Source organism: Eurosta solidaginis, chromosome 5 (genome assembly GCF_040869045.1).
Source record: "Eurosta solidaginis isolate ZX-2024a chromosome 5, ASM4086904v1, whole genome shotgun sequence".
In the NCBI taxonomy this organism is placed as follows: domain Eukaryota; kingdom Metazoa; phylum Arthropoda; class Insecta; order Diptera; family Tephritidae; genus Eurosta; species Eurosta solidaginis.
In genome coordinates this window covers 237,232,248-237,259,333 of record NC_090323.1, presented here as the reverse complement: position 1 = coordinate 237,259,333, position 27,086 = coordinate 237,232,248, and the positions used below count along the sequence as shown (strand labels likewise).

Genomic DNA, 27,086 nt, shown 5'->3' with positions numbered 1-27,086 from the left:
GTCTATATATCAAAATGATCCGGGTGAGAAAATAAATTCATTTAGCCATGTCCGTCCGTCAGTGTGTAAACACGATAACTTGAGCTAATTTTGAGGTATCTTGATGAAATTTGGTACGTAGGTTCCTGGGCGCTCATCTCAGATCGCTATTTAAAATGAACTAAATCGGACTACAACCACGCCCACTTTTTCGATATCGAAAATTTCGAAAAACCGAAAAAGTGCGATAATTCATTACCAAAGAAGGATTAAGCGATAAAACTTGGTAGGTGCAAAATAGAAAATGAGTAAAATTTTGGACAATGGGCGTGGCACCGCCCACTTTTAAAAGAAGGTAATTTAAAAGTTTTGCAAGCTGCATTTGGCAGTTGTTGAAGATATCATGATGAAATTTGGCAGGAACGTTACTCTTATTACTATATGTATGCTTAATAAAAAGTAGCAAACACGGAGAACGACCACGCCCACTTAAAAAAAAAAAATTTTTTTTTAAAGTCAAATTTTAACAAAAAATGTAATATCTTTACAGTATATAAGTAAATTATGTCAACATTCAACTCCAGTAATTATATGGTGTAACAAAATACAAAAATAAAAGAAAATTTCAAAATAGGCGTGGCTCCGCCCTTTTTCATTTAATTCGTCTAGAATACTTTAAATGCCATAATTCGAACAAAAATGGACCAATCCTTGTGAAATTTGGTAAGGGCATAGATTCTGTGACGATAACCGTTTTCTGTGAAAATGGACGAAATCGGTTTAAGCCACGCCCAGTTTTTATACACAGTCGACCGCCTGTCCTTCCGCTTGGCCGTTAACATGATAACCTGAGCAAAAATCGATATATCTTTACTAAACTTAGTTCACATACTTATCTCAACTCACTTTATCTTGGTATAAAAAATGACCGAAATCGGACTATGACCACGCCCACTTTTTCGATATCTAAAATTACGAAAAATGAAAAAAATGCCATAATTCTATACCAAATATGAAAAAATGGATGAAACATGGTAATTGGATTGGTTTATTGACGCAAAATATAACTTTAGAAACTTTGTAAAATGGGTGTGACGCCTACCATATTAAGTAGAAGAAAATGAAAAAGTTCTGCAGGGCGAAATAAAAAACCCTTGAAATCTTGGCAGGAATATTGTTCGTGGTATTACATATACAAATAAATTAGCGGTACCCGACAGATGATGTTCTGGGTCACCATGGTCGACATTTTGTTCGATATCTCGAAAACGCCTTCATATATACAACTAAGGGCCACTCCCTTTTAAAACCCTCATTAATACCTTTAATTTGATACCCATATCGTACAAACATATTCTAGAGTCAGCCCTTATCCACCTTTATGGCGATATCGCGAAACGGCGTCCACCTATGGAACTAAGAATCACTCCCTTTTAAAATACTCATTAACACATTTCGTTTGATACCCATATCGTACAAACAAATTCTAGAGTCAGCCCTGGTCCACCTTTATGGCGATATCCCTAAATGGGGTTCACCTATAGAACTATGGCCCACTCCCTCATAAAATACTCTTTAATACCTTTCATTTGATACACATGTCATACAAACACATTCCAATGTTACCTTCGGTTCATTTTCTTACATGGTTATTTTCCCTTATGTTTTCACCATAGCTCTCAACTGAGTATGTAATGTTCGGTTACATCCGAAATTAACCTTCCTTACTTGTTTATAATATACTAGCTTATGCCCGTGGGCTTCACCCAACGTTTCTACAAAAATACGCAAACTAAACAAGACGCACTTTTAACTTATTTTAAGGTTGTGTATTTGCGAATTTAGGTATTGCTGAAAACCATAGGATATACAATATTTTTTGTAATCACCGCTATTCTGCATTTCGATTACGTTCCCGTTCTACGCTCCGCCTTAATCGAAGTTCAGTATTCTGCATTACGACGGAATCGTAACGAGAAGAGGAAGAGCAAATGATTTTTCGAAATCAGCTGTTTGTACGGAATGTGTGAGCATTGGAACAAAATAAATTAAAGAAAATGTGTAAAAAAACACTGAAAAACGTTTATATTTCATTATCCACGCCATTTTGTACAAAAAAAAGCAATAGAATATATTGCCGCAGTGTTTTATTTTTTTGAGTAAAGTGCTTTCATAATTGTAAGTGTGTTTTTGTCTTTCTTTTGGGCAATTCCCTGCCGTGGCCACCAAGTTTTGTTAAAACGGATTCCTGCACGAATATAGTTGACATTTTCTGAATTTTAAGGATGCTAATTTCATTGCACTGGCCTAATATACTTTATAAAGATTTATTTATTCTCTCCGCAAGGATTGTTTACGTTTTCGCTTCACCTTCCTCTACTCCGGCAGCTTGCTTTGGCATATAACTGGACCCAACGAACAGACACAAATTATAGCTGTCTATTATAATGGAATCAATAGCCGCGGCATTATTTGTGGAGTTGGAAAGCAACGCATACGAAAATGGCCAGGCGAGAATGGAAAGGCAAATATTGCGAGATTTGTGTAATCCATTTGAGATGAGTGACGAATTGTAAGAAATTGAACTTAAAAGTGGTAAAGTTTAATGACTTATTTTCTTATTTAGGTTCAAAAAAAACTTTCGTCTTAATAAGGATGCTTCCAAGTATGTGTTAGATACTTTTGCGGGGCAAATTCGTCCAAGGATTTCGGCATCGACATCTGCCCTTAATATTGTAGTAGCTGCTTTGAGATTTTTTGCAGAAGGCAGTTATCAGCATGGAATAAACTAAAAATAAATGTAAGGCGCGATAACTTCCGAAGAGATCTTAGGCCGAGTTTCTCTTCCAATTTGCGTCGTGCTCCTCTTGGTTTTCCCCACAAATTGGCCGAACGGGACCTACATGTTTTATACCGACTCCGAACGGCATCTCCAAGGCAGATGAGTTTTCACTGAGAGCTTTTCATGGCAGAAATACACTCGGAGCGCTTGCCAAACACTGCCGAGGGGTGACCCCGCTTAGAAAAATTTTCTTCTAATTGAAAAACCTTATTTCTAAAATTTGTATGTTGCTTTGCCCGGGCTGTGAACCCAGGGCATACGGTGTGGTAGGCGGAGCACGCTACCATCACACCACGGAGGCCACTAGCATGAAATAGGGGCGGATTATAATGTAGGAATGGGAGAGTCAACAGTGTCAAAGTCACTGTCTATGTTTCTGGATGTAATTCAATCAAAATTATGCCCTCAGTGGATAACATTTGAACAAAGTGAAGAGGAGAATATACAAGCGAAGCAAGAATTTTATGCGAAGGCTCGCTTCCCAGGAGTCATCATATACCGCTTTGTTGCCATTAAATTAGCCAACGTCTCATACTGCACTTGTGTTGGAAACATATAAAAAACAATCACCATGAAGCCTTTTACTTTTCTCAACAAGTTTTACTACATTTTTGTTAAAATTCTGTTATAAATTAAGAAAAAAATAAAAAGAAAATAATTTTCCGCCAACAAATTTGCAACTTAGAAAAACGGAACTACGATCGAAATGCAGAATACACAAAATCGAACAATTCGAAGTTGGATCGAAAGAGATTGGAACACAGATTACCAAAATTGCCAAATCGAAAAAATTCCAATCCAAGCCGAAATGCAGAATAGGGCTGAATATTATGTGGAGTATAAATAAAAATATTTTTCGATGAGCCAACTCTGGAGCAGGCTACGTATAATTGGCCACTGGTGAAACATGCGTTGGTAGGATTGACTCCTACTACAGCTAATGACTGCCCTTGAGCTTTATTGATAGACATTGCGAAAGCCAACCTAATAGGAAATTGGAGGCGTTTAAAATTGAAAGGTATATCTGTTGGTATTAATGGAATCCTTGGTATGAAAACTTTGTTGTTTTAGAACTTTCCCTATAAAATCATTGCTTCAATGACATTCGGTAAAAGTTTTGTGATGATAAGCCTTGTTCCATTACATAAGCGCGGAGGATCCAAATTACGAAGCATAATTATTATGGACCACTTTTTAAGGATCAATCGATGAGGAGGAATTTCTTATGGCTCCAAGGAGTTAAGAAATTCTCTTTTCAACTTTTAAAATTAACTTTATGTGAACTATATGTTTAGTCTTTTGCGTAGATAATTATTTTGATACGATCGCACTTCTAAAAGCTTTTAATTTCCAATTTTAGATTATACACTTGATTTAATCAGCTGTTTTCTGTTTACTTCTTTATATTGATGGCTGATTAAGTGACGATTCCATAACAGGTAGTATACACTTTGATTTTTGTCACGGGCCAGTTTTTTTGCATGCTGAACTTTCACTTCAAGTTTATTTGTTTGAACTTTATATATACATATAGAAGATGTAGGTAGACTGAAGTCGACAAAAAATGTTAACGGCGGCAGATTACTCAACGTCCAAAAGGAATAACAGCCAAACTCATTTCTGTAATCAAACTATAGCTGTTAAAATAACCTAAGTTTGTACGGCAGCCATAGTTCTGAAAAATCCCATTTGTAGGGAAAGTGCCACGGCCCCTTCTCCCTCACCCCACATTTTCTTGGTGGTCTTAAGGATTGACCTCCTTAACTCCTTACTGAATTTCAATGTTCTAGCATGACTTCCTTCAGAGTTATGCAGTATCAAAGATTCCATTTGTATGGCAGGTGCCACGCCCCTTTTATATATATATATATATATTTTTATCCTATGACTATCCCTGGAAAATTTCAAGTGCGTTGTGTAAATTTGGTTGTGATCGGTCAATCCATTTAAGACGCAACCCGACCTATACTTACATACATACACACATACATACATAATTTGAATTTTATATATATAGATATCCTCGAAAATTTCCAGTTTCATGCGAAGTGTCATTAAAAATTTTCATCCTAATGATTTTGCTTTAATATTGCAAAGAACTGTGTGGCAAATACTAGAAGTTCTCTAGGACTTATGCCACTTGTGGCTTCTAGATCTGCAGCTGTATCATTCCTAATATCTGGAGTCTTAGCCTGGCAAGCGTAGGGCACGATCGTAAACGGTGCTTGATCGTTTCCTCTGCTATCACTGACTAAGCCTAATTTATATATTTTTTTTTCAAAAAACTGTTATCGACAAAGTTTTTAGCGGCCATTTTTGGGTCGGAGAGGGTATACATGAAAATTTTACAATCAAATGAAAATTTTTTTTGTAGGTCATGAAAAAAACCTTAAAAATCAAAGTCGAAAAAAGTAAAAAAAGTGAAATTTTGCAGGCTCGAAAATATTTTTTTTTGGGTATGCGTAGTGGAACTTTTTTTCCTGAGCCCAAATCCTATCGAAAAATTGATGGCGAGAAATCGGTTAATAAATCGACCCAGTCTAATATACATATTTTATGCCGAATGCGAATGGCATCTGCAAGTCTCACGAGTTTTCGCTGAAAAGCTTTCAAAACAGAAACGCACTAGGAGTGTTTGCCAAATCACTCATTGCTTTACCCAGGCGTGAACACTGGATCTTCAGTGTGATAGGCGGTGGACGCTGCCACCACACCACGGCGGCCGCAGAAGTTTTTTCTTTGCTATTTCAAAATTATCGCTAGCAACAGTGGCGTGGTTGCCAAGGCGCATATGCATCGACTCTTTGCTCAATGGCAGCAGGTACCACGTTTTGTTCTCATTCACCATTAACCCCATCTTTACCGCCTCTTTTTCCAGTTTGGAGTAAGCAGAACTCTCAGCGCGGGTGTTCAGGCCGATGATATAAATGTCATCAGCATACGCCCATAATTGCACGTTTCTATAGAATATTCTTCCAGAGCGGTTAAGTTCTGCAGCTAGTTTTATTTCTCCAGCAGGAAATCGCAAGATGGTGGTCACCTACTCTGAAACCTCGCTTAGTTTCGAACGGCTCGGAGAGGTCCCAGGTCGTAAGTCGCAGTGCTAAGGTCCAATCACTCGATTTGCGATGGGCTTCAATCTTTCGCCCAATACACTTGACAGGACCTTATATGCAATTTTAAGAAGGCTGATTCCACGATAGTTGGCTCAGTTTGCAGGATCCCCTTTCTTGTGGACTGGGCAAAGAACACCTAGATTCCAATCGTCGGGCAGGCACTCGTCCGACCATATATTGCAAAGAAGCTGATGCATGCACCTTCGCAACTCCTCGCTGCCGTATTTGAATAGCTCCGTAGGCAATCCATCAGCGCTCGCGGCCTTATTGTTTTTTAATCTGGTTAAGGCTATTCTAGACATTAATTCCATCATCATCGATTGCGGGACCGGGCTCACCATCCCTATATGATACATCGCTGTCCCCATATAAAAGAGCAGAGAAGCGTTCCTTCTACTACTTTATTCTTATTTGACTTATATTCTATCGAGCCGGAGACGTGCGTATCTTGCGCAACCAATATAAAAGTCTCTTATCAAATATCAACAGAAATCAGCTGTTCTATCAATCGATATTGCGCTGCCATCGCGCGTATGGTAGCAACTGTCGGCAATGCAGTGCAAATACTCACAATGGTGTCATAGTACAAATAGGTTTTTTTGTGTGCTCACAATCGTTTATTTTTAACAAATTATTTTAATAAAATATAGCTAAACAAAAGCACTACGACCAAAATTGCCCAAAGCTCGCTAATAGCCCAAATCTCAATTTTTACAAAAATCCTTACTTATAGATTTGGATTCCAAATAAGAGCGAAAATGGCACCCGTACATAAAAACAGCAATTAGAATAATATTGTTACGAATATTAGCAAAACTAAGGGGTGCTGCAATCTCTAAGCCGATGCTAAACAGTGATATCATGCACATCCATAGATCAATCATTATGTATCTACATAAACGAAACAATAATTGCGTCTACATATATGTACCATGTACGTATACGAGCAGCGGAGAAGCAATGCACAAACACATGCATATATCTTATCTGAATTGCTCACAAGAGAGGGCAATAATTTGTGCAAGTATTACTCAAATCAGAAGCTATAAACGTAGTTGGCGATTTTGTAGCTGAAACTAACTAGTAAGTTCTGGAATGGAAAAGCCTGGAAGTATGCAATGAGAAATCAAAAAGTATAAAAGGCGCGACAGTAGAGGCGTAGAGTGAGTTTCATTTGAGCTTTCAATCAGTTTGGTTGTTACGCAAGCTAGTTGCAAAGTATAAGTGTTATTGTGAAGTACTTTAATAAAGGCCATTTTTCCATTATTCAATATTGGAGTTATTTATTCAACAGTTTAGTGATTCGAACTTAGCAGAAGGGCAAATAAGAGGATTTGCAAGTAAATTCGTTACAATATATATGATAATAGCGAAAATCTATTATTTTAACAGTTTTTATTGATATTCTTGTAATGACAGTAATTAATTGCTAAGCCAACACAGTTAATCAACAATTTGTTGCTATATGTATACGGCCTAAAATTCTCTCTTTCTCCGAACGTATAAGATTTGTTCATAGCCTTAACACAAATAAAGTTATAGGCCAATATTTGAGTCAACCTATCAAAGAGAGGTTTTGGGATCCTAACTTAGTTTGGAGAATCTTCTAAAAATTCTGTGCATCCTGTTTTTGTATACTCCACTAGACGTAAAACTTAATGTGTGTATTCCAAAAAGTGTATTCATTTTTTTGTCGCACAGTGTTCTTAGTTATTTATTTAAAATCAAATGAAAATATCCCTGCATGCAAATTTATATAAACTATACAAATATATATGAATATCTGCCATACAAAAAAAAAAAACTTTTATACATACATACACATACAATGCGCTGAATGGATTAATTAATAAATACAGTAAAATATTTTTAGCGAAAATTCCAAGAATTCTGTTTGGATAAAAAACTTGCAAATTCAGACATCATATATATTATTTCTAATTGCTGTTTTTATGTACGGGTCCCTTTTTCGCTCTTATTTGGAATCCGAATCTATAAATAAAGTTTTGGTTGTAAAGACGGAGATTCGGGTTATTAGCGAGCTTTTGGCAATTTTGGTTGTTTAGCTATATTTTATTAAAATAATTTGTTAAAAATAAACGATTGTGAGCACACAAAGAAATCTATTTGTACTATGGCACTATTGTGAATATTTCCCCTGCATTACCGGCAGTTGCTACATACGCCAGATGGCAGCGCAAGATGTAACGTTTTAATTGATTGATAGAACAGCTGATTTCTGTTGATATTTGATAGGAGACTTTTATATTGGTTGCGCAAGATGCGCACGGGCCCGGCTCGTATTTTTATAAATCAAAATTATGTAATCATAAAATGTTAATAGTACTTGTATGCTCATAAAAAATTCTATGTATTTAGTGGCGTGTGTTAACAATTCTGAGTTGTGTACTAATATACTGCTGCGGTCAAAATCTTAGTAGAGTAAGCAAGTGTAAGTAAAATGTTGACATAAGTTTTATATAATGGTTAGGTTGGGTTGAACTGGCCGGTCAATAAAGACCTCACATAGACTCAATGTTTACATAGTTTTACCACAATTTGTTTGACGACCAAACGGAAGAACCGCAATCAGCTACGAGGACTTATATTATAGAATAAATCCGTTCTCTTTGCATATACTATAAAATTTTTAGGACCTAGCTTAATTGCGGCCTCGAGATGCGGCAACTCTGCCGCCCCTAATAGCTGGAACCTTGATCTGGCAAGCGCGGGACATTAACACAGAACGTGCTCAACCGTTTCTTCCTGCGTACTTCCTACACCTGCTGTTACTGATGAGACCTAACTCTTAAGCATGTGACGCCAGAAGACAGTGTCCAGTTAGTATGCCCATCGTGACCATTATGTCTTCTCTCTTCAGAGATATGAGCCACTTACTGAGTCTAATATCGTAAGCTTTTCACATGATATTAGAATTTTTGCGGCCACGCGCTTCTGTCCATGCCTTTCCAACTTGATGGATCTTATGCAGTTCCTGTCTTCTTTAAATTTCTGCCAAACGTATATTGTCGGTTCAGCGAGTGTTGCACTCCTCCTTTGTAAAATCAGAGGCCTTTTCTTTACCTTCTATCTCTTTATGACCGGGAACCCAGTATAGATGTATGGTCTGGCCTGAGCAAAGTTTTTCCAATGCATCTTTGTATTCCACAACACTTCTTGATAGAGTACTGTGTGAGATTGTTGCTTTAATCGCCAACTGAATATCATGTTTTTGTCAGTCCCAGTATTGCATCCCCCTTAGATAGGACTTTCCTCAGTCTCGCCGTTTCGGTGGAGCATTCTATGTCGGCACAGAATTTCTTCTACGAACCCGCTTTGACCCGTTTATTTCACGCTTATAGATCCTCATCGGATCTCTGTATTCCTCCCAGCACCTGGTTTCTGCATCTTTTGCCAGCTTAAAAATTTCATTCACCTGCCCTCTAAGAAGACTCAGCTGTCTACTTCACCATGCGTATTAAAATCAAACTAATTGGTTATTCCTCAGTTTGCGCTGCTTTTATACTCTGTGTTGCCTCGATCGCATATTTCTCCAAGAGTCTATAATTTTCACGAACAGCCTTCTCGAATAGTCGCTTATTTATATCTCATTTCTGCATCCGATATTCACGCGTCTAGTTATATATGTGTATATATGTGAGTAATAACTTCTGCTCTTCGCTTTTAGCTGCTGACAACATGTGTGTGAAATGTGAATGAAATAGCCTCTTCGGTCTTAGCTTCGCTTTTAACATGTATGTGTGGTAGCTTGCTTTGCTGTTGTTGTGCATTTATTAACTAGCAGCATAATGATCTATCGAAATGCTTATATTCGCCACAGTTTGAAGCCTTCGGCACAGGCGAAGATAGTCCTGTCCTTACTTGTTTTAAAATAACATTTCTTTATTTTTTGGAGATGCCCGAAAATTTCACAGAGATGGGTGAGGCGTTTCGAACTACTGTCATCCACCATCCGCACTGATCTCAAGTCTAAAGATCTCGTTCAATTCTCCTTCTATAGAAGCAATTGCAAATTTCTATTAATTCCTCCTTTCTCCATTATTTTAATTATAGAGCAAAAAGTAGGAGCTTTACCAACTTTCATAACATACTAACCCAAATGAAGTCAGGAAATATAATAATAATAATTTTTTAGCACAACTTTTTCTAGCAGTCAAATGAAACGGATTTTGAAATCTTCATCAATATGAAGTAAAACCTATTAAAATTTAATTACTTTCCCATCGGCAGGGTTTGGGATTATTAAGAATTCGATTTGTATTTTTTATAGTTCCGTTGTTATGCTTGAAAATTGTTCAAGTCCCAAGCAAATGCCGTTACAGCTGTAAAGTTTCAAGTTCGTTTGTTTATATTTTTGTGATTGAGTGCATCATCTGCTGTGCCACTTACACTGACACATTTATTTTGGTATCTATGATGTCGTCTGGACATTTTTGTTTTTGTCTACAATTTTTATTTATTATTATTATACTCAGTTGAGCAGAGCTCACAGAGTATATTAAGTTTGATTGGATAACGGTTGGTTGTACATATATAAAGGAATCGAGATAGATATAGACTTCCATATATCAAAATAATCAGGATCGAAAAAAAATTTGATTGAGCCATGTCCGTCCGTCCGTCCGTCCGTCCGTCCGTCCGTTAACACGATAACTTGAGTAAATTTTGAGGTATCTTGATGAAATTTGGTATGTAGGTTCCTGAGCACTCATATCAGATCGCTATTTAAAATGAACGATATCGGACTATAACCACGCCCACTTTTTCGATATCGAAAATTTCGAAAAACCGAAAAAGTGCGATAATTCATTACAAAAGACCGACAAAGCGACGAAACTTGGTAGATAAGTTGAACTTATGACGCAAAATAGAAAATTAGTAATATTTTGGACAATGGGCGTGGCGCCGCCCACTTTTAAAAGAAGGTAATTTAAAATTCTGCAAGCTGTAATTTGGCAGTCGTTGAAGATATCATGATGAAATTTGGCAGGAACGTTACTCTTATTACTATATGTGCGCTTAATAAAAATTAGCAAAATCGGAGAAGGACCACGCCCACTTTAAAAAAAAAAAATTTTTAAAGTAAAATTTTAACAAAAAATTTAATATCTTTACAGTATATAAGTAAATTATGTCAAGATTCAACTCCAGTAATGATATGGTGCAACAAAGTACAAAAATAAAAGAAAATTTAAAAATGGGCGTGGCTCCGCCCTTTTTCATTTAATTTGTCTAGGATACTTTTAACGCCATAAGTCGAACAAAAATTAACCAATCCTTTTGAAATTTGGTATGGGCATAGATTTTATGGCGTTAACTGTTTTCTGTGAAAATGGGCGAAATCGGTTGATGTCACGCCCAGTTTTTATACACAGTCGTCCGTCTGTCCTTCCGCATGGCCGTTAACACGATAACTTGAGCAAAAATCGATATATCTTTACTAAGCTCAGTTCACGTACTTATCTGAACTCACTTTATCTTGGTATGAAAAATGAACGAAATCCGACTATGACCACGCCCACTTTTTCGATATCGAAAATTACGAAAAATGAAAAAAATGGCATAATTCTATACCAAATACGAAAAAAGGGATGAAATATGTTAAGGTAATTGGATTGTTTTATTGACGCGAAATATAACTTTAGAAAAAACTTTATAAAATGGTTGTGACACCTACCATATTAAGTAGAAGAAAATGAAAAAGTTCTGCAGGGCGAAATAAAAAACCCTTAAAATCTTGGCAGGTATTACATATATAAATAAATTAGCGGTATCCAACAGATGATGTTCTGGGTCACCCTGGTCCACATTTTGGTCGATATCTGGAAAACGCTTTCACATATACAACTACCACCATTCCCTTTTAAAACTCTCATTAATACCTTTAATTTGATACCCATATCGTACAAACTCATTCTAGAGTCACCCCTGGTCCACCTTTATGGCGATATTTCGAAAAGGCGAACACCTATAGAACGAAGGCCCACTCCCTTTTAAAAATACTCATTAACACCTTTCATTTGATACCCATATCGCACAAACAAAGTCTAGAGTCACCCCTGGTCCAGAAAGGCCCACTCCCTCTTAAAGTACTCATTAACTCCTTTCGTTTGATACCCATATTGCACAAACGAATTCTAGAGTCACCCCTGGCCCACCTTTATGGCGATATCTCGAAACGGCGTCCACCTATGGAACTAAGGATTACTCCCTTTTAAAATAATCATTAACACCTTTCATTTGATACCCATATCGTACAAACGCATTCTAGAGTCACACCTGGTCCATCTTTATGGCGATATCTTGAAAAGGCGTCCACCTATAGAACTAAGGCCCACTCCCTCTTAAAATACTCATTAACTCCTTTCGTTTGATACCCATATTGCACAAACGAATTCTAGAGTCACCCCTGGTCCACCTTTATGGCGATATCTCGAAAAGGGGTCCACCTATAGAACTAAGCCCCACGCCCCTTTAAAATAACCATTAACACCTTTCATTTGATACCCATATCATAGTAACAAATTCTAAAATCACCCCTGGTCCACCGTTATGGCGATATCTCGAAAAGGCGAACACCTATAAAACGAAGGCACACTCCCTTTTAAAAATACTCATTAACACCTTTCATTTGATACCCATATCGTACAAACAAAGTCTAGAGTCACCCCTGGTCCACCTTTATTGCGATACCTCGAAAATGCTTCCACCTATAGAACTAAGGCCAACTCCCTCTTAAAATACTCATTAACTCCTTTCGTTTGATACCCATATTGCACAAACGAATTCTAGAGTCACCCCTGGCCCACCTTTATGGCGATATCTTGAAACGGCGTCCACCTATAGAACTAAGGCACACCCCCTTTTAAAATACTCATTAACACCTTTCTTTTGATGCCCATATTGTGCAAACAAATTCTAGGGTCACCCCTGGTCCACCTTTATGGCGATATCTCGAAACGGCGTCCACCTATGGAACTAAGGATTACTCCCTTTTAAAATGCTCATTAACACCTTTCATTTGATACCCATATCGTACAAACGCATTCTAGAGTCACCCCTGGTCCATCTTTACGGCGATATTTCGAAAAGGCGAACACCTATAGAACGAAGGCCCACTCCCTTTTAAAAATACTCATTAACACCTTTCATTTGATACCCATATCGCACACACAAAGTCTAGAGTCACCCCTGGTCCAGAAAGGCCCACTCCCTCTTAAAGTACTCATTAACTCCTTTCGTTTGATACCCATATTGCACAAACGAATTCTAGAGTCACCCCTGGCCCACCTTTATGGCGATATCTCGAAACGGCGTCCACCTATGGAACTAAGGATTACTCCCTTTTAAAATGCTCATTAACACCTTTCATTTGATACCCATATCGTACAAACGCATTCTAGAGTCACCCCTGGTCCATCTTTACGGCGATATCTCGAAAAGGCGTCCATCTATAGAACTTAGGTCCACGCCCTTTTAAAATACTCATTAATACCTTTCATTTGATACCCATATCGTACAAACGCATTCTAGAATCAACCCTGGTCCACCTTTATGGCTATATCCCTAAATGGCGTCCACCTATAGAACTATGGCCCACTCCCTCATAAAATATTCTTTAATGCCTTTCATTTGATACACATGTCATACAAACACATTCCAGGGTTTCCCTCGGTTCATTTTCCTACATGGTTATTTTCCCTTATGTTGTCACCATAGCTCTCAACTGAGTATGTAATGTTCGGTTACACCCGAACTTAACCTTCCTTACTTGTTATTTCATATTTATAATCCCTCAGAAAAACAAGCACTCATGTATTTGCGCTGCCAAAAGATAAACAATACAAGTTGATGTGTGTGTATGAGTATTTGCGTATGCTTGGATGTTTGCGTGTATGTGAGTGCGCTCGACACACATCAGTGAGCTGCAATTATTCATCTGTTAAGGTTATTAGTGCACTAACCAAAAAATTAGTATTAGTGCGTACACAAAAAAAGAATATCAAGCACTTATGTCCACTAAAACACACTTACATAGTCATGCTTCGTAAAATGTATAACCGCTCATAAGCCACGAAGCAGTTCAGTACTCAATTGTCTTACTGAGCAAGAAAGTCAACTGTGTTATACGAAAACACCAATTGTAACAAGTAAGACAAACAGTACAATCAAAGGAATACAGTCATAGCAGCCTTCTGACGCTAGCAGCACAACGATGTACACGAAGCTAAACTGAATGCAGCGCTAAAGAAAAACCGATAATAAACGAAGTATACAGTGTACTATACACGAAACCAACGTGCTACTGAGTTAATGCGACTATGATTTCAGTTCATACTCAACAATGTCATATATGTATGTGACATATGTGTTGTGGGGTACTCGTATGTACTTTCTATTTTATGTGCTAGTCACTCATAGTATTTGTCTGTACTTGACTAAGTACACATTTAGACACAATATTTTGGCTCATGACTAAGTGCACTAATTTTATTAGTACTGAAAACAGATCTCTGGTACACATACGCCATGGGGTACTAACAAAATTTACTTAAATTTCGAATTGTCTGGCTGCCTTTTTTATGCGCTTTTAAGTGTACATATTCTGAAGTGTGTTGTTGTTTTTCTGGAAAGAAAAAGCAAAAAAAAAAAAGATATGTAAAATTATGACGAGCCCGCTCTTGCTCGTAGCAGTATTAATATAAATAAAAATAGTTTTGGCAAGGTGTAGCAGCTCGATGCCAAAACTTACAACGGCCTATACGCTTGCATGCCATCTCAACATATCCACAGAGTTGTAAAGTCTTAAAGCGTGATTGTATAGATTACCAGCATCCTGATAAGTGCGCGCTGGAACTTTTATATGTGACCTTTATCGTGGATCTGTTTTCGCTGAGTACTTAAGACGCACAAAGAAAATGCAAATGTATTCACAAATTGTATAAATCACGAGCTGTTGTTGTTGTTGTAGCGATAAGAACACTCCACGAAGGCCTTGTGGAGTGTTATCGATGTTGATGGTCCTTCGCCGGATGCAGATCCGGTACGTTCCGGAACTCCTAATGGATCTAGGGGGTGCGAGGGCAATATGGCCTGGAAGGTCGCATGTGGCCATAACAAATTGTTCCCGAAATGGTCGGGCTTGTTATAAAGCACGAGTCGAACTAGTCAGTCTTGTTTTCAGATAATAAGGCGTATAAAAGTTTAATGTTAGCTTCAAAGTGGCAGGGTTTTTAGTTTTTAAAACTTTCATATTTAAGACTTATCCGATGTTCGATCTCATGCAAAACATTCTCTTTAGAAACTATACTCTCTTGTGATTATATATTTCTTAACATCGAAAGCAAAGAAGGCTGAACTCATTACACCAGCCCCAAACAAATATATTCAGGTCTAACGTCCGAAGCTAGTTTTTCCAGACCTCCAAAGTCAAGTAAGGAAGTCTAAGTCCGGGTGAAACCGAACATTATATACCCAGCTGTACACTTGAAACGCTGTTGTTGTTTGTTTTGTGTACTTAATAGCGTTGCAAGGCTGCGCAATAATATGGTTCTATTCTGAACAAAGTTTTCTTCGAGTTATGGCTCCCGATACATAGAAAATTGCTTAGTCATAAAAGGCACCGCCACGTCAATTTGAAGTTTTGCCTATTTATTGTTATAAATCCACTTGGGAGATGGAATACTATTGATATAAAGCTCTTTTTTTTTGCAAAGATATAGCTTATTTTATTCGTCCACGACCCTTTTAAAAATCTTTAATATAAAAGTGGGCGTGGTCCTCAACCGATTTCGGTAATTTGCCTTCAAAGCACCTCCTCTCTGCCGAATTTTGTTACGATAGGTTTAACGATTTTTGATTTATGATTAATAATATTTGTAAAATTTATTTTATCAAAAGTAAAATTTATTTTATTAAATTAAAAATTTTTATCAAGAATCTCAATATCAGGCTACACGTCAAATTTCAACATTCTAGGTGTATTATTTACTAAATAATCAGATTTTTTGTGTTCTGCAAAATGTTATATATATATAAAAAGTGGGCGTGGTTATCATCCGATTTCGCTCATTTTCAATGCCAATCTATTCTGGGTCAAGATAAGCTCGTGTACTAAATTGGGTCAATATTTCCTCAAGTTATCGTGTTAACGGACGGACGGACGGACGGACATGGCTCAATCAAATTTTTGTTCGATACTGATGATTTTGATATATGGAAGTCTATATCTATCTCGATTCCATTATACCTGTACAACCAACCGTTATCCAATCAAAGTTATAATACCCTGTGTACAAGTACAGCGGGTATAAAAAAATTACGATGAAATATAGATGTATTTGAGCCACTAAAGCAACTTTAGAATTCCTTTCGAAAATATATATTTTTTATTTTGACCTCAGCGGGCTTCGAATATTGCCGCGATGGCTATTTCTGTTGTTATAGAGGACTTAAACCCACAGTCCTAGAAGGTTCTACGTCGTCATATCAAATCGTTCTCGATATGGTCGGGCTAGTACCTCAACAGTGCTAATTTCCGTTTCGAACCAGAATGATATCCGGAAAAAAATTGCATCACAAAAAACACAAAAACCTGCAGGGAAAATCTTTATCGCTGTAAGAAGAGGAAGCAAAAACTGCTTTTCGTCACATAATCCAGATTAGCGGCCGCAACATCAAAAACTTAAAAACAAGTTTTTTCAATAAGAAACAAGTTTTTCTAAGCGGAGTGGCCCATCGGCAGTGAGGGACAAGGAAAGCTAGAAACGGAACCAGATGGAGGGGACTAGGAATAGTGAGAGTGAGGAGGCTAGGCTAAAAGGGTATTCTTAACGGAACAGCCCTATGGAAGAAGAGGAAGGCGGTTTCTCTACTCCACTGGAAGGACAAGATGGAAACCGATTTTAATTCCTTTGGTGTTACTAATTGGCGCTAGCCTGCGCAGCAAAGAAACGACTTGCACGCATTATACGTAGAGGAGATCCCCTCTGTGTTCGCCTCACTTTAGTTAAATATGGTTATGGTCTTTTTCCCGAAATGGTCAAATAGTCAAACGGAAATTTCATAAATGGTCACTACGTTGAATTTTGAAGGGTACTAAAGTCAATTGGCCTTTTGGCCACTTAAAGTGGCCATAAAGTGAATTGGCATTATGATCCCTTTGAAGTGGTCTTAAGGTTACCTGACCTTATATCCGTAGACCATATGTCCCCCACCACTGAACTATTGCATTGTCATTGTCACCCTTATGGCCGTTTTAAATGAGCTCAATTGACATTATGTCCATTGACATCATGTCACCTCACCATCAAATTATTGCATTGTCATCGGTCCTTCATACCGGCCCGGCGCATAGTTTCAATTAAACTTATGGCCGTTTGAAGTGGCCATAAGGTCAATTTACGTTATGTTCCTGAGAACTTTTGTCACCCCACCATCAAATTGTTGCATTGTCATAGGTCCATTATGTGTGTGTATAATTTCAAATCTATAAAACTTCTGGAACCTTTGTTCAAAGATTCTGTTACATACAAACAAACAACTCAAAATTTCATCTGGTTTCGAAAATATCCGTCAAAATGTACATAACCTAGACATAATAACATCATCATCATTAATTGGCGCTTAACCGCCTAAGCGAATTTTGCCATTTCGTAACAAGTCACGACAGCTATCCCTGTTTCGCTATAACTGACCGCTGTAGTAGACAAGGCAAGGGCCTATTGCTCTTCTGCTTTGTCCATCACGCTTTGTGTATGGCAGTGATGTCGGCCTTTGCTTTGACAAGGACGTCAAGCAACCGAAACAACCGCGCATCGGTACCTTCTCCTAAAAGAGTTCGGACATTTCATGTACACAAGGAGTTCTCACCCTAGGTGTGTGGTAGTTTTTCGTTGAATGGCGCGTTTTTACGTGGCAAGCCTAGCGCATAACCCATGAACGAGATATCAATTTAAGTCACCGTTTACGGCGGGCATACCTACCGCGAGTATATTCTTAATCCCTCAAGGTATGTACTTACACATCCGTTCATGGCATTAATAATAAATTAACAATGTAAATTCATTTCACCAAGTCTTTTTTCACTAAAAAGTCCGCTAACACAATAAAAACAAATTTTTTTTCTTTGTTTAGTGTGAGCATTTGTTTGTAGTTCCTAATTTATAAATATTTATTCAAGTTAACTTTTATTTGTTTTTTGTTTTGTTTGTGTATGAATTTATAATTTTACAGATTAGTTCTTTTATATGGTTGTATAAAGCTATCATCAAATATGTGGTGTATTTACTTCATCGTTTTAAAACATGTGTGTGTATGTATGTATGTGCGCATGCCACATCCGGCGGTGCGCTTCTCCCTAAGCTCTAACTAACCTTTGTATGCACAACACTCTGATTTTACCTCACAACTACTCGCTGACTTTCATGTAATGCCACAAGTTTAATGACATCGTTTTATTGTTATAATCAGTCAAATACTTAACTTTTGTTTACTAGTTGTTGTTCTTGATTATACTTGTTGTTTGGATTTGGTTGCTTAATGGCTTTGTTGACCGTTGCTTGTTGATTTGTTGTGTGGCTTCGGAAAACTTGGTGCTCCCACGTCAGTTGGGGTTGGCTTAGTTTGGAAACATTAGATAAATAAGCCATGTACATACATATGTTTAAGTGTTAATAACACTGTTATACCAATGTATGTATGTAAACATACTTTAATATACATTTTTTTTGTTTTATATAAAACCCAATTGATATCTTGCAGTATGTAAATTGCTTATGGCTTACCATGCGAAGAAAGCAATGAGGAAGATACGACTACTAAAAGCAAAAACAGACAAACTATAAAATTTAAGTTATCTCTATTTAATTAGCGAGACATGCTCATATTGCTTTATACAATTGTTATTGTTATTGATATTAGAGAAAAGTTACAAAGTTTACAAACGGCGACGGTTACTAGGAAGTGTTTTTGAATTTCACGTCTTCATCAGCTAGCTTTTCGGGAGCTGAGTATTGAACTCGAAATCTCCAACATTCATATTTTATAATAGTGTTAGCCTTTATCAACTCAGCCCCACTGATCGTTTTGTAATTTACATTAGTATGTGTCACAATATATGTATGCTTAACGTGAGTACCTGTCATTGGATATCTCAACTCCAATATGTCAGACACGGATCTAATTGCATGTGCAGTGGCCCAACTATCGGTTCCATGTTGCCTACCTCAACACTTCTTAGCCGAATTCTTGGTACCAACACTGAAAGAAAAAGACTGGTAAAATCAACCGAAATACGGGTCAATTCAACCGAAATTTCTGTTAATTTTTATCCATCACAACAAGATGTTGAATCAACTGCGCACAAATCGTTGATCCGTAATTGACCGTTTTAGTAGTAAAATGAACACAACAAATTTGTTGCCACACCTTTGTATGAAAGTACCTATGCTGCCATATACATAAATAAATAAATGTAAGGCGCGATAACCTCCGAAGAGATCTAAGGCCGAGCTTGTCTTCCAATTTGCGTCGTGCTCCTCTTGATTTTTGGTCGGACGGGACCTACATGTTTTATGCCGACTCCGAACGGCATCTGCAAGGCAGATGAGTTTTCACTGACAGCTTTTAATGGCAGAAAAACACTCTGAGCGTTTGCCCAACACTACCGAGGGGCAACTCCGCTTAGACCAATTTTCTTCTAATTGAAAACCCTTATTTCTAAAATTTTGATGTTGCTTTGCCCGGGGTGTGAACCCAGGGCATACGGTGTGGCAGGCGGAGCACGCTACCATCACACCACGGTGGCACTTACTAACCGAACGTCAATTGGGCTTACATCAAATATGCTGGCACACATTAAACATTATACACTTTATTATTTTGTTTTATTAAACCCACTTTCACCAAATTTTATATTTTATAATTTATTTAATTTATAGTTTTGAACTTCGCTTTGCAAATAGAAATGAAAATAGTAGTCACAAAAGTGTTTCTCAATCCTTTCAGTTGCAGCTCAGCTCGTTCTCAATTTCTTCTCTCGCATGTAGTTGCCACACTTGATTGTTTCGAACTTGCAGTATAAATGTTTGACATAACATTTTAAATAGAGAACTTGTAAGTTATAGAAAAGTAAAGAATCAAATCCCTAGAAGGTAATTCACCACTGCAGTAACTTTACATGTAACTCGGCAAGTTTAATTTTCGTAACATTTTAAGTTGAAACGATTCCAAAACAACTCAAACTTTTATGTTGTCGGAAACATCAACATAATTTTTTGCACAGTAAATTCAAAAAAGGGTTTCTCGTTTTGTATTGATGACTGAAAAAACTAGTTTTTTTGTTGTTTTCCCATTTTGTGTGTTTTTCTAATTTTGTGGTTTTCTTGTTTTGGTACTTGTTTTTTAAACAAGTGGCACCATCGTCATAAGTAGAAAGTAGAGAGCGCAGTGAGCGTAAAATTCTCTTTGAAATTTGCTCATGTATTGACTGTTGATCGCTGTTGAAATGTCCAGTGAGATCAGTTGTGTTAACAGAAAAATCAGTTAGATTGATTAGGAATCTGTCAATTTTACAGAATTTTGTTAACTTGAGAGCGACAATTTCTCTTCTGTTGAAATTAATAAACAAATTTGTTCGCTTGACAAAGAACTCGGTCGAATTAACCATAATTCGATCAATTTCACCGAATCTCCGTTAAGTCAAAAACAACATAACCGATTTTTTGATTTTACTAGCACCATTTCTTTCAGTGAATTTAACTTGTAATCGGATGTTTCAATCAAATGTTCATACCTGGTACGATATGCAGTCTATCAAGCTCCCGCCATTTTAAGGACAATGGCATCCGCTTGTTAGGTAACTCCACCTTTGATTCCATAAATCATTCTATTCTATGCACAAGTATTTCACATGTTACCCGAACATGTTATCTGATGCTAGGGCTCATCAGAGACATTATGCTATTCCACAATTTTAATACAAGTATAACAGGATGTGAACAACCCTTTCTGAGCACCAAGAACAACAATAAAACAAAAGCTTCACAATAAAGGGAGTGTGATAAGCCTTTCCAACACATCATGATGCAAAATGTTCGTTCGCTGCGAATAACTAAATCGGTGTCATCTATAAGATCAAAATGTCTTCGCCGTGAGTAACTACTTCGACGTCATCTATAAAGTGAAATCTCCGTTCGTTGTGAATATCAGTATATGGTGTTGGAGGCAACAGACAGTGATTACTCGCAAGATACATCCTCAGTACTAGTACATTTACTTAAGATCAAATGCCAAAGTTCAGCACAGCCTAACGCAGTTTTAAACATTTCAAAAAGAAGGGTGGGCACAGACCCACTCTTACAATTACCAACTATAATCAACAAACGATAGACATATGCTTATATTTCTTTGTAAAACCCATTTTTCAAGCAGCATTTTAAACTCCATTCACAATTTTGGGATGTGATCAACCTTTTCTTTGACCTTCCGCAGAAGAGTCTTTGAAATATTTGTGCATAGAAGAGAATGAGTTGTGAGGCAGTTTACACACGTGGAAATACCACGAGTAAACTATTTGACAACTTTCCATCGAAGAAGACAGCATTACTCCGAAGAGAATGCTTTATTGTCTGATTCAAAGGCTGAAACGGACGCATTACTCCGAAGATAATACTTTATTGCCGACTCCAACGAAGAAGCCACTGCATAGCTTCATTAAATATTCTTTATTGTCAACTTCCACAAAAGTGAAACCATCGTATTAAGGACAGACTAAAAGAATCATTGGAGGAATTTTTTGCATTAGGCAAAGTCTTTCCCTCAATCCATTATATGGATTTTTATAACAGTGAAAAAAATTTCCGTGCATATTAGATAGGTTTTTTTTTTTTTTACTTTATAGAAAAGCTTAATGTTTTGAGAAGAAATCCCCATCTTTCCCGTCTGAAAAAAAATTTTTTCTGTGTAAAATTGATATCATCACATCACAGATTTACAAAGCTTCGAGGGGTTTTGGATCCGCCACTGATATAAATGGGTAGCACATAGATATATAAAATTTTTTCAGATCTAGTTAAACTTCCTACACATAAAGAGAGCTTGTTAAGCCAAAATGTAAACATTAAAATTAACAGAACCGTCTTCACATCATGGAACATAGTTTGTAACTCATACTTACTAGATTTTCGAAATCCTGATGAAAAAATCAATAAGGAACTCTAATCCATCTGTACTTCTGAAAATTTTCAAATTTGAGAATTCTTTACCAAACTTTCACAGCAGGCTCTCGTAATCACCCGGTATTTTCCAGTTTGCTAAAAATTGGAGTCTATTGGCTAAACTATTTTTATTAATGGGCCGTGCCACGCCTTCTTTAGGAAAAATGTAAATTCGCTTTAACATCGAAGTTTTTAGTTGCAGGTATTTAGAATTCAATATTTGGTATAGAGATTCCGCAGCTGAGAAAATCGAGGTTGGAGAGATGTAGGGAGTGGGAGTGAGAGCTGTAATGGGAGTAGAAGTGGGGCGGAACTGAAAGTGTGTGTTTGAATGCGTGTGAGTGTAACAATGTAGGAGAAGGCCAAAGAACGGGAAGAATAGGAAAATAAGGTGGAATTGAAGACAAAATAGAAGAGGATGAGAAGAGGAGTGATTGGAGGGTCAACCATTTTTCAAATGTTGCCAAGTCAATTCTCGGGCAGGACACGTCTTCCGGGTATGTCATGAAAGTAGAGCTCAAAATCCTCTCTCTTAACAATTCAAGATGATAGAGTTTTTCTATTCCAAACTATCTATCAACTATGGTTACAAAACCTCCTGAAACAGGTGATAATTTCAGAGCAGCTTCGGTCTCATATGAAGCATATGTGTGTAACCACAAGTGGTGACTGCCCCAAAATTATTCGGGGAATCTCCTCATTGCTACAAGTAGAAGAAGATGACCACTGTCGATCACAGCATCTTGGAGCATCCAGAGATAGGTGGGACCACACGGAGGGGTTATTTCTTCTAGTGCTTCGCTGCCCTTCGCCTTTTTCGCCTCGTCTGGCTTAATGAGTGCTTACTTTTACCTTCAAGTATTAGGTCGTGGGCAGCAATCTTCGTCCTGACTCAGTTCATTTGCCAGCGAAAGTCGACTATCCACTCTGAAAAAGCAGGAGTCGGTTAAACACCTCCCCTCTTCTCCAGCCTGCGCTCCTCTGCTTAAATTCCGGATACTTTGGTGATGGTTAGGACTCGAGAATCTATACCTTTGAGCTAACTTGGATGGATTTCCATGTGCATGGGTTTTAACCGGGATTGTTATATCTTTAAATTTTCCCATTAACAAATGGTGTTAAGGGGGCTACAGCATTTTCAGCGGGAACACTCCTCCCTGTTGCTCCTTTCCTAGAAAGGGAGATATCATACGGGTAGCATTTCTATTATCGAACAATCGAAGTGATGCTCTCCCATAACTTGCTACACAAAGACTAAAATCGCTTAGCTGGTTAATTCATGAATCTTACCCACATTGCTTAGTCATTTCGAGGCACTTTTATAAATCACGGACTATTCGAACACATAGAAAATGGGCAAAGGAAATACGATTATCACTGCATGAACATATTTGCCTATCTAGGCAGTCACATAGGTTGGGAGGTGCAAGGGGTAATAAAAAATGTTTCCGCAGAAGTCGGTTGCTAGAAGTGGTGCGTATTAAATTCATCAAGCGACTGTTATCCCCGGCAGCAGTTCAATCGAGCCCAATTACCACCCATTGCAAAGCAGGAAGCTACTCTACTGTGGTATAGCAGCAATTGGGGAATAAATTTAAAAATCTAAATCAAATGTAATGAAAATTAAATGAAGTGCAATATTTTGACGCAGCTGTCGAAAATCAGTCGCTAACAACAAACTTTGTTGAATTAAGCCAAGAACTTGCGCTAGCGTAGCTAAATATTTTGGCTTTGTTCTGCGGTGTTCGTTTACATAGTCTTGAAGGGTCAGTCAGCGCGCTTTGGGTTTATACTCACTTGAGCAAAGCTCACAGAGTATATTAACTTTGATTGGAGAACGGTTGGTTGTACAGGTATAAAGGAATCGAGATAGATATAGACTTCCATATATCAAAATCATCAGTATCGAAAAAAAAATTCGATTGACCTATGTTAGTCCGTCCGTTAACACGACAACTTGAGTAAATTTTGAGGTATCTTGATGAAATTTGGTATGTAGGTTCCTGGGCACTCTTCTCAGATCGCTATTTAAAATGAACGATATGGGACTATAAACACGCCCACTTTTGCAAAATTTCGAAAAATCGAAAAAGTGCGATAATTAATTACCAAAGACGGATAAAAATATGAAACTTCGTAGGTGAGTTGAACCTATGACTCAGAATAGCAAATTAGTAAAATTTTGGACAATGGGCGTGGCACCGCCCACTTTTAAAAGAAGGTAATTTAAAAGTTTTGCAAGCTGTAATTTGGCAGTCGTTGAAGATATCATGATGAAATTTGGCAGGAACGTTACTCCTATTACTATATGTATGCTTAATAAAAATTAGCAAATCGGAGAACGACCACGTCCACTTTAAAAATAATTTTTTTAAAGTCAAATTTTAGAAAAAGTTAATATCTTTACAGTATATAAGTAAATTATGTCAACATTCAACTCCAGTAATGATATGGTGCAACAAAATACAAAAATAAAAGAAAATTTCAAAATGGGCGTGGCTCCGCCCTTTTTCATTTAATTTGTCTGGAATACTTTTAATGCCATAAGTCGAACAAAAATTTACCAATCCTTGTGAAATTTGGTAGGGGCTTAGATTCTAGGACGACAACTGTTTTCTGTGAAAAAGGCCGAAAATCGGTTGAAGCCACGCCCAGTTTTTATACTCAGTCGACCGTCTGTCCATCTGCTTGGCCGTTAACACGATAACTTGAGCAAAAATCGATATATCTTTACTAAACTCAGTTCACGTACTTATCTGAACTCACTGTGTATTCGTATAAAAAATGGCCGAAATCCGACCATGACCACGCCCACTTTTTCGATATCAAAAATTACGAAAAATTAAAAAAATGCCATAATTCTGTACCAAATACGAAAAAAGGGATGAAACATGGTAATTGGATTGGTTTATTGACGCAAAATATTACTTAAAAAAAAAAAAAACTTTGTAAAATGGGTGTGACACCCACCATATTAAGTAGAAGAAAATGAAAAAATTCCACAGAGCGAAATCAAATGCCCTTGGAATCTTGGAAGTAATACTGTTCGTGGTATTACAAATATAAATAAATTGGCGGTACCCGAATAAATTTGGGTCACCCTGGTCCACATTTTGGTCGATATCTCGAAAACGCTTTCACATATACAACTACCACCACTCCCTTTTAAAACCCTCATTAATACCTTAAATTTAATACCCATATCGTACAAACAAATTCTAGGGTCAGCCCTGGTCCACCTTTATGGCGATATCCCTAAATGGGGTGCATCTATAGAACTATGGCCCACTCCCTCTTAAAATACTCCTTAATACCTTCCATTTGATACCCTTATCAAACAAACACATTCCAGGGTTACCCTAGGTTCATTTTCCTACATGGTGATTTTCCCTTGTTTTGTCTACATAGCTCTCAACTGAGTATGTAATGTACGGTTACACCCGAACTTAGCCTTCCTTACTTGCTTTTCTTTTTGTTTTGGTTTTTACTTTATTATGCTCGCTGTTCTCCTTCGCTATTTTTTTATACTCAGCGTGCTCTGCACACAGAGTATATTAACTTTGAATTGAGAACGGTTGGTTGTACAGATATAAAGGAATCGAGATAGATATAGACTTCCATATATCAAAACCATCAGCATCGAAAAAAAATTTTATTGAGCCATGTCCGTCCGTCCATTAACACGATAACTTGAGTAAATGTTGAGATATCTTCACCAAATTTGGTACACGAGCTTATCTGGGCCCAGCATAGATTGGTAATGAAAATGAGCGAAATCGGATAATAACCACGCCCACTTTTTATATACATAACATTTTGGAAAACAGAAAAAACCTGATTATTTAGTAAATAATACACCTAGAATGTTGAAATTTGACATGTGGACTGATATTAAGACTCTTGATAAAAATTAGAAAAAATTTGTGATAAAATCAATTTTACAAATATTATTAAGCATAAATCAAAAATCGTTAAACCTATCGTAAAAAAATTCCTAAAAAAAATTGACTAAATCGGTTAAGGATCACGCTCGCTTTTATATAAAAGATTTAAAAGGGTCGGGGACAAATAAAATAAGCATAAAAGAGCTTTATATCAATGGTATTTCATTTCCCAAGTGGATCTATAACAATAATTAGCAAAAACCTTAAATTTTAAAAAATGGGCGTGGCACCACCCCTATGATTAAGCAATTTTCTATGTTTCGGGAGCCATAACTCGAAGAAAAATTAACGGATCGTAATAAAATTGGGTACACAAATTTTAGCTATAGTAGAAAATATTTCTAGTAGAAATGGACGGGATCGGTTAAAGACTACGCCCACTTTTATATAAAACAAGTTTAAAAGGGTCGTAGACTAGAATAATAAGCTATAACTTAGCAAAAAATAGTGTTGAATCAATGATATTTCACTTAAAAAGTTTCACTGTAAGAAGAAATGGACAGACATTTTTTTTTAAACGGGCGGTGCCACGTGTTATGCAGAAAAGTAATTTATCTGAAATGAAATGTACAATTGAAGCTCACGCTGAGTATATAATGTTGGGTTACAACCGAACTTAGACACCTTTACTTGTTATAAATACTTTTTCTTTTCTCCTCCTTTTTGTACACCCAAATTTGTTTCTTGCCGTGTGCCTTTGAAACTTTTTGCTAGCTTGCGTTTATTTTTATTACAGTTAATACTTTTTGTCCACTACATTTTAAATTTTTCCTTTGCACAAACCGGAAGCAGTAAAACCGTTATATGTCTACGCTTTGTTGCAGTGCTGAATGTGGCAACTGGCTAAGGAGGGATGGCAGGCAAAAAATCTGCATTTTGGCGCGTTGATTGTTTTAGCACATTGAGCTATTCGCTTGTTGGTGTTGTGAGGTTAAACCTTTTGTGCATTTGTGCTACATTGCCGCTG

General features: G+C 37.2%; 2 protein-coding genes across 3 annotated transcripts in view; both read left to right on the top strand.

Moving 5' to 3' along the window:
* Positions 1–27,086, top strand: part of LOC137252876 (capon-like protein) — a 682,759-nt gene that overhangs the window by 118,158 nt on the left and 537,515 nt on the right. The gene's annotated exons all lie outside the window — the stretch shown is intronic.
* Positions 1–27,086, top strand: part of LOC137252877 (uncharacterized) — a 155,493-nt gene that overhangs the window by 126,028 nt on the left and 2,379 nt on the right. The window lies entirely within an intron of this gene.